The 6,028-nt window shown below is 38.3% G+C and overlaps 1 protein-coding gene across 9 annotated transcripts in view; it reads right to left on the reverse strand.

The window, feature by feature from the left end:
• Positions 1-2,700, reverse strand: part of LOC113824579 (uncharacterized) — a 16,262-nt gene extending 13,562 nt beyond the window's left edge. For 2 of the 9 annotated variants that reach the window (XM_070128739.1, XM_070128735.1), the window contains exon 1: positions 2,559-2,700. The gene's annotated coding sequence lies outside the window, so the exon portion shown is untranslated. Of the gene's footprint in view, positions 1-2,502 lie in introns of all 9 variants that reach the window. The other 7 variants (XM_070128744.1, XM_070128741.1, XM_070128740.1 and 4 more) reach the window with 6 other exon arrangements.
• Positions 2,701-6,028: the final 3,328 nt, after the last annotated feature.

The raw sequence follows: 6,028 nt of genomic DNA on the forward strand, positions 1-6,028 counted from the left end.
GAGTTCAGCTTTCTCAGGGCTTGGTATGCAGTATATTTTTCCATTCACATGTGTGTGTATATATCAGCGTCTACATATACATATGCACACATATATACATACATACACATACATGCATATTGACAGATCGTGTTCAGAAAGAAATCCGAACGGCTCCGAGACTCGACTCCGAACCTCTTGAATTCGGACAACAGTCTCTGGTGTCCCGAGTCCCGTCGGTCCACATTCTGCTCGAGAGAATTTCGATGCTGATTTAATAATAATAGTCATAAATAAATGCTCTGAATATAATAATAGTCATAAATAAACCCTTAGAGGCCGTCTGTGTAGAATTGAGGGTCTTGTGATCTGAACCATGTCAAAGTAGCTCTTTTTACATCTTCAACTGACGGAAAATTGGTATCTTTCAATTATTTTTGCAACTTTGGAAACAAAAGGAGGTCTTCCACCATTGTCGTGGTGGAAGAGGTCGCGTTAATGCAGCTTCCCAGGGCGTTTTTCCGATATTTTTTGGACAGTTTTCTCAAAACGCTTTCACAATAAGCAGATGTAATAGTCTTCTTGTTCTCGAGGAAGTCAACAAGTAAAATCCTCTCTTCATTCTAGAAGACAGTGGCCTTGACCTTTCCTCTTGAAGGTTCAGATCTTGCTTTGACTGGTCCACTTCTACCCCGGGGCAGCCACTGCTTCGACTGAATTTTGTCCTCGGAATCGTGCTGGTAGAGCCCGGTCACACTTATTCGCAGAAAAGCTTCAGAGTCCACATCTCACTTGTTCAAGATTTCCATTGAAAGATCTTCCCTCGTTTGCTGCTGATCTGGGTGCAACAGCCTAGGGACCCAGCTTCCTTAGGCCCAAACTCTCCACAAGAATTGTGTTTGCAGAACCCGAGGAGATGTTGATCGTGTTTGCTACCGATTCAGTGGTTATTCGTCTATCCTTTTCAATCGTCATGAACAGAATCAATGTTTTTCTCACAAATTGACATTGTTGGTCTTCAACTTTTTTTTTTTCCACTTCTGAAGCGACTTGGTTGTTGACTTCTTTGGGGCTTTATCACCAATATACGTGTTTCAGAGCATCAGTGATTTGCCTATTTTCCAAACCAACTTTCACCATGAACTTTGTTTGTTTTGGTCTCAAATTTGGTGGATTCCATGTTGCTTGAATGGTGCCTGACTTTCAACTGACGGCGATGGGTTCTTACCTGCATTTAAGGGTTCACGTTTGAACATGTTATAACACGTTGATACAAGAATGTTCAAGTGCACTGAAATCAAAATCCTTCCAAACAAATTCTAGTTATGGACTTTTTCCACAAATTGTTGAAGCCCCCTCGTTTATATATATATATATATATATATATATATATATATATATATATATATATATATAACTGTGTGTGTGTGTGTGTGGAACAAGGCTTAAAATGGCTTACAGTTATCGAATTGTGCCAAGCATCCCCGAGGCAACCAGCACCTGTGATGAACCGCGATGACTGACGCGCTTAACACCTGCACCTTCTTTGTCTTTGGGATGAGATTTATTCGAGAGAGACGAACCGTGGGTTTAATTTCTCTAAATAAGATGACGCAACGGATCGACTAATGAATATGACGACTTAACGGGGTCGATTGATTAGTTGAGAGAAAGATAAAAGAGAGAGGATGTTGAAAACGGAATCTTTACTTCTGAGACTACGAAACGTCAGAGAAAATCACGCCACATCAGCATTATATATCACATAACGCCAACAGCATAAGAAAAAAAAGGCTTATTACATCAAGTGACAATGGAACTTCTGTTCATTTTCGGGTACTGTTGGATAGCATGAAGTTGATAATAGATACGCACGAATAATATCCAGTCTAACACAGCTGGTCGCTCAGATTGGATGATCAAAAGCCTTTTTTTCGTGGGTTGTACCATGAGTCAGTTGTATTATAGACAAACTTTCCATATCAAACGAAATTAATCATACACGCATGCTTCCATTTTAGAATGTGTATTTACAACAGGAAGATTATAAGCAACGTATTGTTCTTGAAGTGTTTTTTTTTTTTTTCAGAGTATCCCTTGTATAATTTTACGATTTAGGTCTTTATTAGTTGTTGACTGACATTAAATCCACACTTCATACTTTTTAATATCTTGTTTCGAAAAGGAACAAAGTGAAATAAAAATGAAAATTTCGAGGGTTACAAACCATGATCATTGATTTCTTAAATTATGAAGACCACCAAGTTCGCCGAGTAAACTAAATTATTTTTTTCCATTCTGCCGAGTGAAATGACGATTTGTGACCTTTGAAGGGGTGTCGCACCCCCCACCCCACCCCCACCCGTGGAATCGCGCCCGTATACATATATATAAACACACAAACATCTATGTTTACATAAATCGGTGTGTGTGGGTTCGCACAACACAAACACTCACACATACACACATATACATATATATAAATATATATACATATACATGTGTATGAACAGAAATACATACATAGATAGATACGTAGACATGTGTGTATATGCAACAGAAGACTTTTGATGGCTCACAAAAATGACACGTTTCGGCCGCGGTCAGCTCCCGGGAACGACTACGGCTTTGCTCTTCCCTGAACCCCTCGTGGTAGACTTGCAAGGTGTACGTATGGTAAGGCAGTTGCCACCGGTAAATTTCCCAGGGAATGTGAAAAGCTCTAGAGATAACTCTGATGATGATGATAACTACAGTGGACAGTAAAGAGGCGATTCGCATGAGCACTCATTTCTCCCAGTTACTGATACATCAACACATTAATTATCATGTCGTTTTGTGGTAGTTTTAGCGGAGTATCGAACAAGTGGCCGTATTTCTCGGAAAATTACGATAACGCGCATTCTTATCACACACAGCGTCTTTTTTCTCTGGGATAGAAATAACACGGAGGATTCTGTAGTTTTAATTTCTTTAAAGGTGATGATTTACCGGGTAATGAATTACCTGAAAGAGAAATAAGTTACAAGGAGAGAGAGAGAGAGAGAGAGAGAGGGATAAAAAAAATATATACTACTTTTAAGACTACAAAACATCTGCATCTCCTCGATACGACTGTTCCCTTTTTGGGCAAATGAAATAACGCCACATCAGCGGTATCACATAACACCAAGAAAAAATGGCTTACGACTTCAGAGGGTAATAAAACTTCTTTGTATTCAAATCCTGATGGATTACATGAAGCTGATAGTAGTTAAACGTGAAGTAAGCGTCATGCACTAGCTAGTCTAACACTGTTCGCCCAGATTGGCTGATCAAAACCCTTTTTGTTTTGAGGGTTGTACAATAAGTCAGCTGTGCTATAAATAATCTTTCAAATAAAATTAATCATACATGCATACTTCCATTTTAGAATTGGTATTTACTAAAGGAAGATTATAAGCAACGTATTGTTCCTAAAGTGTTTAAATCTGATGCAATTTCACGCATTTCAGAGTATCCAGAGTATAATTTTACGAATTAGGTCTTCATTTATTTTTTTTTATTTTTTTTAATGACAGCAAGGGATTATGTCCAATGGGGCCCTAATTAGGTTCCAGATCTTAAGAGAACTTTTCTAATCCGAAAGCTTAGGAAAGGAAGCTTATAAATGAAGGTCACAAGAAGTACCGCGCCATCATGTGTCCTTTGTTGTTAAACCGAAATTCCTTGAAGATTCGGTGGCGACTTCTGGTAGTCACTAATCATTAATCCAAGGCGGATCAATCTCTCGTTTCTCGAAGTCAGGAAAACTGGAAGCCGAAATGTGACGTCAGAGGCCTCGGCTGACACTTTTGGGGGATGCAAATAAATGGAATGTTATTTCGCGTCTGTACATCTCGAGCAATGTGAATGTTCCTGGGGTTCACTATGACACACACGCACGCACGCACGCACACACGCGCACACACAGATAGATACATACATATATATGTGTAACCCAGCTATATCTATATCTAATTACTATATGATAAATATATATAGTCTTACATGTTTGTCACATACGTATCTTCACACATACATATACATATGCATATACGCCTGACCATTGCTTCCTCTGTTCATTCCTCTCTTCTTGCCTCACCAGACATTAGAATGCTGTGTTATCTATCTCTTCCTCAAGAGCTATGTATTGTTTAACGCTTCCTTGTTCATCACCGTTCGTCACATGCTAACAACGTGACTTGGTGCGATCTTTAAACCAGTGTATAGGAGATCAGGCAGACTCCCTACGGGGAGCCAAGGAGCAACACCTCGCTCCGAGGAGCTGCCGCACTCCAACATCTTATTCAGTAAAGGAGTCAAGACATCTTGGTTGTCTTCCTTAAACCCTAAGCTCGCCATCTACCGGCTCTTGTAGGACCCAACATCTGGGCTCTTACAATATACATATATGTGTGTGTCTGGGTGTGTGCATGATTAAATAACCCATAATGCACCAACTAGATTTATTGACAACAGTCTCGGAATCCTCCTGGAATCCGTTTTCACCTGAAGATGGATCCCATGAGGATTTCGAAACATTGCTTTCCGTAAATCTAGTTTGTGCATTGTTTTTCTACCATTATATCAACATGACAGTGTTTTTCCATTCATATGTGTATGTATAGGCCTTTTTACCGGTGCCAAGAAACTACCTACACTAGAAAGTGTATGTATGTATATATATATATATATATATATATATATATATATATATATATATATATATATATGCATGTGTGTAAACATATATGTTTAAATATATATGTGTGTGTGTGTGCATACTGTATATATAGGTATGTATGTATGTACACATTTCTGTATGTATATATATATACATATATGCACATATACACGCGCGCGCGCGCGTAAATACTTTTAACTTAGTACTTTGTGCAATAATATCCTCATTGACATCATCAAAGTTACTAATATTGCACCATACAGTGCAGCATCAACTTTGACCTTCCCATTTTCTTCCAGTTTTAAAACGGGCAGAGGTGCTCCGCGCGCTCATCAGCCAGGTGCAGTTGCTTATATATGACTCCGCCCTCATAAATAGGGGCGGAGTCATAGGAAACTGTTGTACTACACCTCTTGGCGCCTGAAAAAAGGCCTATTAACATATATCGGACGTATCTGCTGACGTTTATTTACAAGTTCTGATTGTATTTGTAACACAAAGATATGTGTGACTATAAATATACATATGTATATATGTATGTCAATTGTACCACATACAACACATATACGATAGAATATTCTGCGTTCATATTTACATATGTAGGGTATGCAATGTTTTTTATCACATCTAGATATCCTGCAGACGCACTGAAGCGCTGAGGAAGTAGATCAGCCTACATTCTACCCAATACAACTGCACTGATATGATAACAGCTCTGCACCGTCACAAACAGACTGCACTTGTCTGTGGCAATACATGGGTCGGTTTCGAAGCCTCGGACACGTCTCACAAGGCGTACAGCAGACTCGGAACCACGAGCACCAGGAACTTGGTCCATCCAGGGGGCAGCACCGGCGACGCCACGTTGTTTCCGACTTGACCACCATTCAGAGGGTTTATTTATGACTATTACTATTATATTCAGAGGGTTTATTTATGACTATTACTATTATATTCAGAGGGCTTATTTATGACTATTACTATTATATTCAGAGGGTTTATTCATGACTATTAATATTATATTCAGAGGGCTTATTTATGACTATTACTATTATATTCAGAGGGCTTATTTATGACTATTACTATTATATTCAGAGGGCTTATTTATGACTATTAATATTATATTCAGAGGGCTTATTTATGACTAATACTATTATATTCAGAGGGCTTATTTATGACTATTACTATTATATTCAGAGGGTTTATTTATGACTATTAATATTATATTCAGAGGGTTTATTTATGACTATTACTATTATATTCAGAGGGCTTATTTATGACTATTACTATTATATTCAGAGGGTTTATTTATGACTATTAATATTATATTCAGAGGGCTTATTT

The sequence above is a fragment of the Penaeus vannamei genome, chromosome 13, assembly GCF_042767895.1.
Source record: "Penaeus vannamei isolate JL-2024 chromosome 13, ASM4276789v1, whole genome shotgun sequence".
NCBI lineage: Eukaryota > Metazoa > Arthropoda > Malacostraca > Decapoda > Penaeidae > Penaeus > Penaeus vannamei.